The sequence below is a fragment of the Anomalospiza imberbis genome, chromosome 16, assembly GCF_031753505.1.
Source record: "Anomalospiza imberbis isolate Cuckoo-Finch-1a 21T00152 chromosome 16, ASM3175350v1, whole genome shotgun sequence".
NCBI lineage: Eukaryota > Metazoa > Chordata > Aves > Passeriformes > Viduidae > Anomalospiza > Anomalospiza imberbis.
In genome coordinates this window covers 10,589,280-10,604,287 of record NC_089696.1, presented here as the reverse complement: position 1 = coordinate 10,604,287, position 15,008 = coordinate 10,589,280, and positions in this window count along the sequence as shown.

Genomic DNA, 15,008 nt, shown 5'->3' with positions numbered 1-15,008 from the left:
CTGGCAGTGGAAGTGCTGAGCCTCAGAAGCAGGTGTGCTGCCAGTTTTCCAGCTCCTGTAAGGAGAGCTCTGTGGAGCCAATGCCCCATGCAGGCTCTGATGCTGCCTGGGAGGGCTGGCAGCCAGCTCTCAGGTGTGAGCCTCACTGATGGGTGTCACAGCCCAGCTGATGCTGCAGGGTGAGCAAAGACAGGGCTAAACCTGCTGGGGTTTGTCCAGCCAGAGCTGGTCTGGCCCAGCAGCCCATGGTCACAATGTCTTGGTGCAGTTGTGGTGGCTGAGCCTTGCGTGGGTCTCACAGCCCGGGCTGAGCACAGTGAAAATGGGTTTGTAAGGAAGGCTTTGGTGCTCTGCCTGCATAGCATGTGGACAAACCAATTTTTCTTATGTTTAACGGTTTTGCCCACTCCTGTTCATCAGTATCTCATTATTGTGCTTATTTCTCTTCCTTCAGTTTTCTTATTAAAACCATACTGGAGAACATAATTACTCACCCTCATTTTGCAAATGTTTTCCTGATCATTCACTTGAGTAAATCAGAGCCCAAAGAAATCATCATTATTAACCATCCAATTGACTGTTTTGTTCAATGCCAGCATGGCTGTGTGTGTTGGCCTGGGGACTGCAACTAAGAACAGAAAAAAATCCCCAACCCAAAAGTCTTTTATTCCTCACAGAAAACATCTGGTGCTTTGGGCTGATCTATTGAGATGGAGGCAGGCTCTATTCACATAGGCTGTTGCCTCAACTGGAGATAAATTATATTCTTGCAGAAAGACTTTTAGTTAAAAGGTGATGGAAAAATTTACTTTTGAAGTCCAAAGTGACTTCTATAGCCTAATAAAGCACACTCACTACTAAAACGTAATAGATTGTCTGTAACATTTAAATCTCTGTTTAAAAAAACCACTAGCAGTACAACTGTTTAATCAAAAGTATTTTTTAACACCATGTTTACTTCTGGAAATATTGATTAGTGCCTCAATTCTTACAAAAGGGCAGAACAGAAATGTGGAGATAAACACTGTTAATGTCTCGTCTGTTGTTTCCACTGAAGTATGCAAACCATGAGCTTGGCAGGCAGCAGGCTGGTGGGAACACTCACATTACTCACAGCCAGAGAAGCTGAGCCCCACTGAAGCCAGGGCTTTGAATTATAGGAGGTGACTCTGATCCCATAATTTTTGTGGTGGTGCTCTTTTCCTTTCCCTGGCAGTGTATTTAAAGGCAGTTAAGGCTAAGTATGCTGATACTCTGATCCCAAACATGGACTGAAAATATATTAAATCTGCCCCAATTTACTAGAAAAGCAGCTTCACATGTTTATGGAGGGCTCACACACACTGCAGAGTATTTCTGACCGTGAACCATTGGTTACTTTGGTCATTTGACAAAAAAAAAAAAGTCCAAAAAATATTTTGGTTAACTCAACAACACCAGTTATTTTACAAAAATGTGCAAATATGTAGGACACTGTGCTTGGGAAAGGTTTTCTTGATGTGCATAAAGTAAATTCCATTTCAGAACAGCTGGGTTAGTGTAGGGTTTACTGAGATTCAGTGAGAAATACAGATGTGCTCTGCCAAACCATAGAACATCTGTAACATTTAGGAGGTGGAGAGAACCTTGCAAATAACCACAGTTCTCAACTACTCACATTGCCTTTAAAACTTCAGTAATAAAATTGCCTTTCGTGTTTTGCCTTGTGCCCAGCTGTTGCCAGGTCAGTTCCTTATATTCAGGGCATCACCCTACTCGTGCTGAGCAAAACTCATAAACTGTGAGTGCTGATGGCTCTTGGTGAGGATGAGCTTGGCCCATTTTTCCTTCCAAAGGTCAGTCCCTTGTGCCAGTACAACTGTGTCAGTTTTAGTGATTGCCCAGCTCACACTGGTTTTCAGTTTTCTCTAGATGCTGGTCTTGAAATTTTGATCAAGCTATTGTTGAAAACAGACATACCTTTCTCAGACAGAAGAATTGAGTTCTCAACCAAATTAAAAAATGACTTTTATTCCATTTCAGTACTTTTAGTTCACTTCTGGTGGACTCTGAGTTGGTATCTGAAGAGGAAAAGGTTACACTAGCTTTGACTTCTAGCCATGTGAGGAGCTACCCCTGTTTTCAGCGGGTGTAAAATGGGTCCAACTTGAAGATTCAAATATTTTTGAAAACACAGCTAAGAAGTAATTTTTCCACTGTGTTCCTTCTGTTTGGATCCAACCAGTTCAAACCAGATCCAGCTGGCTCAAACTGGTCCAAAGCAGATGGAACCAGATCCAATAATTGCAAACCAGTTCAGTTTCCCAGAATTTCATCATTTCCCAGGTTAAAGTCTTTTTGAATTCATGTGTTCCTTCAGATAACATCAGTTCTAGCAGCTTTGAGTGGTGTCAAAGGTACAGTTCAGAGTAGCTGGATCTGAAATATTTGCCAGGAGTATTCTTCAGGTGCTATGGTCCATATCCTGACAAATCAGCACTGGATTAACCCCATGTACTTGCATAACAAACAGCTCATCCAGAAAAAATACTCTCTCCATAAATTACCCCAGATACCTTTGAGCCTGTGCTTGCTCTCCTGATTATCTGCTCGTGTCGCTCCATTTCAGACTGCACTGTCCTTGTTTAAATTCTTCCATCTCCCTTTCCACTGAAAATTGGAGCACTTGGTGCAACTCCCTTCACATGCCAGCTGTGAGCTTTGGCCCAAGGCTCTGTGGCTGACAGGAGCCGGCGCTCAGATGAGCTGTCTAACCCCACTGAACTAAAGTAAAATTCCTCCCCCTTCAGCTGGAATATTATGGTAAGAAACAGCACTGCACATGTGAGAGCACAGCCTGGTTAGAACTCCTGAGTCCCTTTGGGATGCTCCAGAACAAACGTGCTGCTCTTTGCAGCTGTACTGGCTGGAGCAGCCCAAAAGGATGCTGAAGGTACCAGTAACAGCTAACGAGTGCTGGATGTGCTCTCTCAGGGTTTATGAACACACCATGAACATTTAGTTGTATTTTCAGTTAATAGTCAGGATGTTCTTTGACTTCAGAGTATGAATCCCATTAGATTTCCTCAGGAAAGAAATGGTTTCTCTCAGGCAGTATCAACTCTTTCAGTGTGTACTTAGTGTGGAGTCTCCATCCAGCTCCTGACTGGTTTTTGAGGGGACCCTCTTGAATAGATGAGTCCTTAAGATGTTGGTCTTCAGAACCCTCCCTCTAGAAGCTGCACCAAAGCTTCTCAACATCATGGAATATTGCAGAGGATTTGGGCTTTTCATAATGTCCAGGCTCATGTTCTCCACAGTGTGGCCAGCAGGACAAGGGCAGTGACCACCCCCCGGTACTGGGCACTGGTGAGGCCGTGCCTCAAACCCTGGGTTCAGTTTTTACATTTTCTGAATGTAACAGAATGGCCTCAAGCCAAAATAGTTTGGATTTCTCTGAGGATGAAGGGGTGAAGGCTACAGGCCAGCAAAGTAAAGGTTTTGATTTCAGTGGGACTACTCCATTGTTTGAAGTTGGTATGGGAATTGCCAAATCCCAGACACTAAAGCACCTGTTTAGAGCTTGCTCTGCTCTCAGAGGAGCTCAGTGGTCTTTTAATGGTTCCTGCCTAAATGTCTTGTGTCCAGCGGGAAACATCTCCTGCATCTGCAGGTCTGCCTTACCCCACAGCAGCCATGCTGATCTCTGACAAGCCATGCCTCTCTGCAATTTTGGCATTTTTTGCATGTACAAATACAAAACAAGATGAAACCTGTAAAGTCATTTTCATGTGTGACCTAATGCAGTTTCCATAGAGGCACTTATGCTCTTTCCTCCCTCACACCATATGAGTTCCTAATGAGACATTAATGAGACATTAATTGCTTATGCAAATTTAGACTAGTAGACAATGAGAGTTGTTGTACCAAGAGTTTAAGGGCCATATAACTGCTCTGGATGTTCACATAATTCCCATTAACATTAATTGGAGTTGCGTGCAGATTAGAGCCTGGTATCTTCAAAAGTTATAAAATAAACCGTTGAATACTAATGGGGTAACTTGTAGCCATGTATCTTTCTTATAAACACTGGATTTTATGCTGGTTGCTAGCGAGTCATCTAGTGTTAAAATGCTCCAGATGGCATTGGAAGTAGTTCAAAAAACAAAAGAATTCTTTTCACTTAATATGTCAGGAATGTGAAACTTTACCCCACATGATTAGAAATAGAATAAGAGGGGCCATATATTTTAACCCCTTGAAAACTTCTGTGGAGTGTTTTAAACTTTGCTGGTAAAGTGGAGACAGGGAAAGGTACAAAAGTTGCATTTCTAAAAGTAACTCATGGAGATGCTGAAAGGAATTAATTCACTGACTGTCATCAGGGTCTGCTGATGAGGAACTGTGAGAACAGTGACTAAAACTCTTTGACCAACCAGCTATTTGACACATATGCTGGTAGCTCCAAGGCTATCTCGGTTGTCTGCCTTAATAACATCTCTGCTCTCATTTCCATCTCCCCCTGCTCTTGCTGCTCCCGTGTCATTTTATTTAACACATTTCTCGCAGCCCACTTCCCAGGCAGCTCAGTGCATCCTTGTCCAGAAGAGCAATAATGCCTCTGCTTGGAGCTCGTTTTTGCCATGACAGATTGATAGACAATCCACGTTCATTCCCTGCTGGGAAGCCTCATTTGGCCTGTTTAATGCCAGGCCTTTTTAGGGTGAGCGCTGGGAGTCCTTTGCCCCGCTCTGCTGAGTGCTAACTCAGTGTGTCTTTCCCCATCCGTGGAACCGCCAGGCTCGATGAATTCAGCCAGCAAGGCACAAGATCTCATGACTTTATGAATGCCTGTGTGTTTTATAACAGCTCTGGCCACCTGGGAGGTTCTGCAGTTGTCACAGGATCATTATGATGGAAATCCAGAGCTGGGGCTGTGGCAGGGCTGCTCCCCCGCCGCTTGTTACTGCAGCTGTGATTGGCAGCTCACGCTCACTCACCTGCACAGGGCTCCTGCCACCCTCCCCGGTCCCCACCGCCTGTCACAGCCAGTCCTGTCCACCTGCAGCTGCTCTGCCTGAATTCCAGCCTCTGGTCAGCCCCTGGGATGCTGTAATTTCAGGAACAGATGTGTCACTGGGCGCCTGAGATGTTCGTGAGGTCAATTAAAATGACCTGCGACACTAAGGGAGTTAAATAGAAGGTTTAGCAAGTGCATAAGATGATCAGCTATAATTGTCTGCAAACAATGGAAAAATAGTATTTTAAATATTTTTATTATCAGTTCAATTACTAGAGAAGCTTAAATTTTGCTCGAAGGAAAGTGCTTGGCAGCACAATCTAAGCATCGCACCTATAGTGGTGCTTTCATTTAGAACAGCAAATAGTGAATTTGCCTCGTGTTTCAATGGTGCTGAGAGTTCTTAGAGCAGGAAGATATGGCCATTAACTGTTATTTTCTTAATAATAGCACCCCATTGTTAAGCAAAATGCTTACCCCAGTTGCATTCAAAGCACTAGAAATCCAAAGTTAAGGCAGCATAAAATGGGTTCTCATTGCATTGAGATGGTAATGTATGGCAATTCTTTTTGCACTCCTAGCATGTACTTTGTATGTTAAATGAGGTGAAATAGAAAAGGGTAAAGAAAAAAAGGTATCTGAGGAAATAATAGTGCTCTCCATGGTATCTTTGGACAGTACCAAACAAAGTGATGAGAAGCTCTGACGTGAGAAGCTCTGATGTGATGAATGAGTTTGAGGTATTAGGGCAGAGAAATGTATTTGATGGACGAATATACATAGAATATTAAAGTAATAATAATAATAGCAATTTCAGGGATTCTTTTCAGTATAGGCCATTTTGCAAGCAGTAGCTGATGAAGCTGTAGAGGCTTGGATTGCTGTGCTGTGGGGACAGCTTGCTCTGAGACCTTCAGACAGTCCACACTTATGTGTTTTCTTTTAGTTTTAAGTGAGGAAAGCTGGCATAACAAGGAAATGTTTCTATTCCTAAGCATAGCAAAGCAACCCTTTCTCTTGCTAAACATCTGAGACATCTTTCCTATCTAATGCACTTCCACGGAATGATGGGAGAAAAGTAGATTGGAGAGGGGGAAAATTTAGCATTTACTCAAAGCAGAACATTGCAGCAACTTGGGTAATGACAAAACAGCCCGACAAGGTGCCAGCTCCGGCGGAGCTGCACAGTGGAGTTCTATTAAAAGGAAAAGAAAAATGAGGAGTTTGTCCTGGATCTATGAAAACCCATTCATCAGGGAGAGGATTAGGCCAAACGACTCACAAACATCATGCAAGCTGTAAGAACATGCTGTAACACTGACAGGAAGTCATTTCAAAGACTTCATCTGCTCAGTCCTGGGGTTACCTTGATGCCACAGGAGCCCGATGCCTCCCTGCTGTTAGATCACCAGGATTTTCCATCTGAAAGGACAGCTCTAGGCAGGGAGAAGATAAGAAATGGGATTTGTTTAAAAGAAGAGGATCACAGTGTTTTTAACTCCCCTCCTGCTCTGATGTTCTGCTCTGTGGGTCTCTCTGTTGTCATCCAACCTTTGGACCAGGGCAACAACCCAGTCCCCAAGGAACTGAGGGCCAGTTTCTGCATTTCTCCTTCCAAATCCCAACCCAAAAGATCCAATTCCCAACTTCCATTCTCCTGGGAATTTGTAACACCTTTGTAATGTTAGTTTCCTCGCCACAGGCCATCTATTGCAGGTTCCACTGGAGCACTTTGATTTTCATTAGTGAATGCTTTAGGTGTCCTCTGCCCTTTTTCAGATTTCAGCCTGGGGGAAATCCCCCCACATGAACACACTTTTCCTAACTCAGCAAGACTTGGAGGGCTTTGTACTGACTTCTTACACACCTTACTTGCCTCTTTCCATCTCCTAAAAACATTTTATCTCTGACAGCAGGTATCACCAGGATTTAACTTCACATATTTTTAGTATTTTAAGAATGAGAGGGAAAGTAAATGTTGTATTTGTAATACAGTAAGTGTAGAAAATGGGTAAAATGGGATCAATATTGAGAACAGTAATTAAAATGTTGAAGATAAAAGAATATGCTTTGATTGACATTATTCACAGCTTTAAAGGTCAGATTGCAACAAATATATGGGATGAGTATTAAAATAAAAGATACTTTTAATGGCACTAGTGAGAGATTACTGCTGTTCTTATTATTAGTTCCCTGAAAAAGAACAATATAAGCACTTAATCTCCAGAGGGAAAAAAAGGAGAGAAATCCAGAACAGAGAGAAGACACATCTGCAATTTAGTTTAATTGATCTTGTGCTCTGCACCCCAAAGTGCACAAATCCACACTCTCCTTACAAACAAACAAGGGTTTTATTAGAACACAAACAATAATTTTCCACTTTTTTCACTCCATGCTCTGCTTTTTTCCCCGTTTCCCTCCAAATCTGCAGGAGGCACTGCAGTGTGTGATCAGCATCCCGTGTGGTGCTTCATGAACAGATTGCAAAGCTGTCCCCTGTTAGAGAGCAGAGGGAGGTGCTGTACCTCAGGAGATTTTACAGATGGTGATGAGCTTTGGGGGAGAGCACAGACTGGGAGTGAAGAGCTGGAGACACCTCCAGAAAACTCATCACAGCCTAGACTTGTACTCTTCCCATCCTGGCAAGATCAGCCCCTTCCCCTCCTTTTTTGTCCTTCCAAAGTGTGACCCTCTGTAAAGCTTCTCTCATTTTACATCAGTCTCCCCCAAAGCCCAGCATGTTCCTGGCTGGCTCCAGCTCTGTCCAAGGCAGATCCCTCCTTTCAGGGAACAATCTCCTGCAGATATCCAGGGTTCTAGGGGTAGCAGGGCTCTGTATTACAATGCCACTGAGAGATACCTGCACGTGAACAGCTATACCTTCACCCTTCAGCCTCCTGTCTCAGCTTTATACCTCTCACAAGGCTCAAGAAATTGATTTATTTTACTTTTGGGGCAGATAAGTATTCCATTCGTGCTTACTCTGACCTTTGCACACAGCAAGGTATTTGCTTTTCCTAATTCTAGCCTCATTAGCAGTGCATAAGTTTTGAAATCTTCTTACGCCAAAAAGCAGTAATGGTTATCTGCTATACTTGCTTAATGAGTCATAAAATGAAATGGCAGATGATTTGTTCTGCATAAAATTAATCCAATAGTTAAATAACGGCCAAGACTGCTGAAAAAGGACAATAAATCCAGTAACCCTGACAACATCTCAAAGTATTGGCTTTACTGATCACAATCAATTAGAATTTTTCCACCCTACTTAAAGTAAAAAGGGGAAAAGTTCTGGGTTTTTGTTTTCTTTATGAAGCTTCAATAGCAATTAGGCTTGTCTGTGTCATTCTGAGGAATGCTGGCTGTGTTGATCTTAGTTTGTTTTAATCATGTTAAAAGGGTTAAGCTAAATACTCCAAGAACACAAAGGGGAGCTCTGAATGCAGCAGAGTGCCTTTATCCCACTAATTAAAAGAAATTGTTGGACAAGATGAGATGCACACTGGCACTCAAGGCTGTTTGCATGATCATGTCTAACAGGAGCTCCTACAAGCAATAAAAGTAAGAAAAGCAAAATTAATTATTTTAGCAAACTATTACTAGGAATAAATAATAGTATTCCTAATATTGATCCCAAGTTCTCATGAACTTCACTCATGGGACAGAATCCACTCATGAAGGGCATTGCACAAGGGCAGGTGTGACCCTGACACGTTCCTGGCAGTCAGGAAGGGAAGTTTTACATCCTGAGCATGTACCCAAACTTCACAGGATCCCTTTCAGCAGTGAATTTGTTGCTGACCTGGATGCTGATGCCACTGGCTTCCACTGAGACAGTTTAGGGTGGTAGAATGCTCCTTACAGTGGGTTTCAAGGTGGGTGTGCAAGTACCAAAAGGTATTTCAGCAGCCAAATGTTACCATAACCAAGTCTACAACAGGCCAGATGGAAACTGAAGTACTTCATGTTCCTGGCTGAGAAGAAAACTTGTGTCCTCCCCACCCCAATCCCATCCCTTACCTCTCCAAAATTGTCATTAAAATGTGCATATTTGCAAGGCTGGTGAAAATTTATTAAGCAGATGAATACATAAATAAACAAACAGCTGGATGCAGGCAAAAATGGGTTCCTCTTGTCTGGTGATGTTTTATTGCTGCTTTTATTTTTACTGATTGAATTTGACAAATGTTTCATTGTATACCACACATAAATGACATTTTGATTCAGGCTCTAATTGTGTAAGTCTCACTAGCTGTGTAAATATTTTAAGGTTTAAAAATTACATTTTTCATAACTGTGTCAGAAGAATTAGATTCAAGCATTGCTCAATATTGCAACAATGCAGGATATATAAAGGAAAACTAATAGACCACATTTGTTCTCTGGAGAAGAGCAGTTGCTGTGAAGGCAGATAGTTCTTTTTGAGAGCAGATTTTTAATAAATAAAGTGTAAAATATTGCTGTGTGTTTCAACATTACTCCTCCTTCATGCTGTATGTGATTTTAGTATCATAAATTTCTTTGTGCTCCTCTCAGTCTCTAATCCTGCACCCTGATTTTTTAAAGGTCTTTATCAGATTGGTCTTTACCTTCAGCCTGTGCTACACCACCCTCTCTCTCAACACTTTTAAACCTTGTTCCCAAGCCTCTTGCAAAGCCCTGAACAAAATTTTGTCCCCTGTTTCTGCCCATTTTGCCCTCTGCTCTCCAGCCTGCAGTGACCTGCGTTCATCCTTTGCCCTTGCAGCCTGAGCTTGCAGGGCACAGCACAAATCTCTGCCCTGCACTGCCATGTGCCTTTGTAAAGAAACAGGAAATGGGGGAAAACAGTGATTTTTAGTGAGTAGTCACTGCATCACATCTTTGGGTACAGAAATACCAACTGATTTCTTCCCTTGGATTTTCCTAAGGTGCAGAAATAGCTCTCAAGCAAACAATTTAGGTGTGACCTTGGACAAGCCACTTAATTATTTGAGTAGTTAATTTTTATATTTGCAAAATGTGCTATCTGTTTCAAGCCTCAATACCATGTAAAGAATGGGTTTGGGCCATGCATATTTTAGGATATTGCAGATACCATTGAATCCTCTAAGACCCTACTGTCATTTTATGGGGATTTCAGCAGCAGTGTATGTTCAAGAACCATTGTACAACATACCTCAAACATAGTGTTGGGAATGTAATCAGAGACTGGCTGAAAAGGTGTCAGCAAATTGTCAAAATTGGGAACGCTAAGGCAGAGAGATCAATCCTTAGTTTGACACTTGGTTGATACAATTCACTGAAAGGATTTTTGATTCCTAGAAACAAGTGTCAGAATAGCATTGCAGTGCTTTTTCTTTCCCCAGTAGCAGCTAATAATAATTTCCTTTATCGTTTTCATCAACTCCATTAATATTTTTTTCTCTTTTGAATCAATACAATATTTTTTTTTTTTTTTTTGTAAATTAAAATTTTTACTGTAACAAATGCTGTATTTGTAAGATTGGGGATGCTCAACCTTGATAATGAGGCAACCTTTTAAAACCATCAAAATATGGGACCAAGATGAGAGCAAAAAAATCTCACAACTTGTCAGTAAAAACTGCAAATATGTGTCTTCATCTGAGGAATGAGATATTTAAGCTGCATTTGAAACAGTGAGTTCATGTGGAATTGAAATGTCCCTCTTATTTAATTTATTCTTTCTGTGCTTGGGCACCAATTTAGGGCTGCAGCAGTGTCGTATGAGGTGTCTAAGAGGTAGAGTTGTTCCTGTGCATTCTTCCCCATTGTCATCTGCAAAAGCCTTAAAAGTTAATGTCCATTGAAATTGTTCTGGTTTTACTACCACCTAAATGTAATTTGTTCTGATTTATGCCCCTGTAAAACAGGTCAAGACTGATGAAAAACAAGGCCAATATATTAAGTTCTTATAGAACAGTTTGTGGACGTAAACATTCGAGATCATTTGTGCCAGTGCATCTTATCACCCAGCAGATGTTGTTTATGTAAAATGCAAAATTGACACAAAACTTCCTACTAAACATAAATAAAACTAGATGTGTTTGGAGGAGAGAGCCAGTTGCTTACCAGGTGCTTAGTTTTGAATGCAGGTTACTCTGTGAATTTTTATTTTAAGAGAAGGCTTATTCACAGCTGTCAATTTTTGAATCTCATTTATGCCTGGATACATCAGGGCTCATTCTGTAGACAGCAGCCCCTGAAACTGTTGGACAGCTGAGTGGATGTGTTTCTGAGTCTTTCTCCTTTCACACTTTAGACATGATTCCAAGCCACCAACACTTTACATTTGCTTTTGCATATTACACTCTAAAAATACATCTTTTCCAGGAGACCCATGAATGTATTTCACTCAGGATATGGATAACTAGCTCCACTTCTAACTTAGACCATTTGAACTTGTCTTTTCCCCTCCTACTTCTTTTCCAGTGGCTCAAGGTTAGATGATAAAGTTCATCATCAGTCTATATGGTGGTTTTTAAGATTTCTATTTTACCTGGATTTTTTCCATTTGAACAACTGCTTGGAGGAAATTTTTACAGAGAAATTGTCAGGGGTGATGCTGGCAGGAGCAGAAAGCTGATGATTGCCCTCAGGAGGACATGGATCACTGAACTCTGAATAATATTTGCAGTAGGGTTTGCTTGCACGTCTTCAGAGTCTGAAGTGCTCAATTCATCCTGCAAAGCCACAAGGCTCACACAGAGTCTGGTACAAACCTGGGAGGGGGAATCACCTTGTTTCATCTTGGGGTAGGAGGCTGGAGGTGCAGAGGACCTGGTGGGAGTCAGGAGACTGAGCAGAGGTCTGCAGCTGTCTCCTTTCTCAAAGGCTGCTGGGCTGTGCTCCATGTGAGGCTGGTTCCATCAGCTGCAGCTGGACAGCAGGATGTGGTTTGGGTACAGCCATGCCTGCAGGACAGCGGTGATGGCTGATGGCAGCATGGGAGAACAGCACAGACTTTGTCTTTCGGAAGACATGGGTTGCTGTGGTGTAATTAATGTTTTCCCACTCTGATGTATGCAGAAGAGTTGCCAGAAAGGAAGATCCGTGAGCTACTGGCTCCAGCTCAGATGAGGCTTTTCAATTTCTGTTGCTTTTGATGCTAAGCTGCATTTTCTAGTACTGCAAGTTGTTGCATGTCCTGCCTCCCTTGCTTCTGAATTGAAATATTTCCATCAGCTGTTCCAGCTCTGCTCCCATGAGTGTTGGCTCTGCCCTGAGCACAGGAGCCCCCCAGGTTTGCCACATGCAGGTGGCAAAACCAACAAGACAATCTGCTGACCTGTCTGTCATCATTTAATAGAAATATTCTCTGAGAGGCAATCAAATACACCAAAGGTTTTGCATGTCTGCTCAATTTTCCTCCTCCAAGTCCAACCCCACACCTCCCCACTGAGGAATTCATAACTTAACTGTATAAGTAAATATTCAAATCTTCTACTTATGTCTTTAATTACCTCACAGATTAGGCCAACCCTGTCCTTAGTGACCCGGTCTGTGGGTTTTAAGTGCTTCCCCACTTGCTTTGCTGGATTTATTCAGGCAATTCCTGGAGAAGCTATTTTGCAATCTGGATTTGCATAACGGATGGGAAACATTGCATGTCTCCTGTAAAAGATCAGGAAGTTTGTCACAAGCCCAGCTATTGCACATTTTAAAAGGTTATAAAGCTGCTAGGTGTGTGATAAATGCTGGTGGAAACACTGGCTTCGCTGCAGCATGAGGGAAATTCTTCCCTGGAGGAATTTTTACAGGGTTCTCAAAGCTATGCAGTGACTTTCCAGCAAATATTATTGTGAAACAATTGTTTGGGGATCGAGTTGTGTTTTGTCAGCCGGGAATTTATCTTGTAATGTTGAACTGCAACCAGCAGTCAACACTGACACCTGATACATCTGTTTTATGTGTCTATCATGAGACATAAACAATCCACATCTTTCCTTTGTTTCTTTTAAAAAGTCATTTTCTTTGCTTCTCCTCCAGCGGACTGTCCTACAACCCTCTGAAAAAGCTGAGACAAGGAGCTCTAAATTGCTTGGATAGGTCTTGGTTGGAGGCTGGGGGAGGACAAGCAGGGACCACTGTGATGTGTTTAAAAACTCTTTCTTGTAGGATAAAAGTGCTTTTCATGACTCTGGGGTTCCTGATTAGGGTGTCTGCAGCTGGATCTGGATGGAGACACAGAAAGGGATCTCCAGCCCAGTTCAGAGTAGCAGGGCCCTGATTTGGGCTGAGCACTGGGGAGGTTGAACATCAGGTGGCCACTCCTTTGAGAGGGAATGAATATTAGAGGGATCTTCCTTTTGGGGTATTCTCTCAGTGAGAAAGCTGATAATGTGGGCAGCCACTGTCGGAAAGCAACCCAAAATATGTGCAAAGAGATTGTTTTCTTCATTTCTCAGATGGCAGTAGAGCCTCAGGATGAATCAGATAGAGACATCCAAAGGACAGCAGAGCTCCCTCAGACCCTAACTAATGAGGCTCTAGATCAGCAGTACCAGTGGGTCTTAATTGCAAGGGGATCCTGTTGTAAAATAACCATATAAAGGTATAATTTCAGGGTTTTTTTCATCTTTTCTACTGGAGGCCCTTGTTTGAGCAGCTGTGAGAAAGTTGCAGGGCTGCAGAGAACACTCACAGTAGAGGTTTCACCAGAGATCTGCAATCTGCAGCTAACTGCAGCCCCTGAGCTGGATTGTTTCTGGGCCCACTTTGCTTATATTCTTTGAATTGTGCAGTTCTCCAACTCCTACCTGCATAATAATGGGAGAGCGTGGGACAGAGCTCATGCTGTATGTTGATGGCAGGAAACAAGGGAAATTGTAGCTTTCACTGTTTGTGCTCCTGACTCTGTTTGTCCCTTTTGAGAAGAACAAAAGCACTGACACTGTTGCAGACAAACACTTCTCTCTAAATGAGGTGCTGGTAAGGTGTTGAAAAATGTAACTTTGCATTCTTCCAAGCCCTCCTGTTAAAAAAAACTTATACAATATAATTTTCTTTGCTCTCTGTTCCTTCCAAGCATTTTCAGTTAAGCAACTTGAATATTCATAGATTTGGATGAGCAGAAAAGAAGCTTGTTTCTTTCCATGTAAAAATGAAAGGGGAAATTAAAACATACTTCCATTGCTAGTACACATTTCAGTAAAACATCAGTGGTGTATATGCCTGATTACTTTCCTGTGGAACAATTCTCATGAAGTCGTTGATATTAAAATTCAATATACTGTTTTGACTAAGCATCACTGGGGATAGGACAATCTCTCATTATTTCCTTTTCAGCATAGACATAGCTCACAGGATGGATATGCAGATTTTAAATGAAGCAATAGAATTGTAAAATGGAGCTATTTTTCAGCTATCACAGATTTTAGCAGGCCTGGAGAATTGTATCTTAAAGACACTTTATTTTCTCTCTGTTTTTTTTTTTTTTTAATGCCTGCCCTGTGCCAACTTTTACTTGTTATGCCAAATAGGAGGCATAGGGCAGCATCCCCATTAAAAAGTGTGTCCACCAGCCTAAATCTTTGCTTCAAAAATTCATTTTCTTACCTTAGCTATGGGGTAAACACTGCACTGAACATCCTGCCTGGCAGAACAGAGGGCATGAGGCAAGGGGAAGCTGCAGTGGATAATCAGGGAATAGCAGCCCTTCTCCTCCTGCTCAGCACTAAATTTGAGCAAGATTCATTCTGGGTTTGTGTCTTTCCTTGTGGCTGATGGATCTGGGGACCCTCCACCTTCCAGACTCCCAGACTCAGCTGGGAGTTGGGATTTCAATTATCATCCCAGACTTTCCTGTCTGGAAATCACAGGGCTCAGCTGTGCACATCTTCTGCATCACTCTGGAGAGCCCTGGACAGAGGTGCAGCAGCTCTGCACTGCTGGAAGGATGCAGCCCAGAAAATGCATGAAGCATGCAGGCCTTGCTCTGTGTCCTGAGACATAAATCTCTACAGAAAAAGGCAGCAGAGCTGAATTTCTCTTTTCAAGGATTTAATGT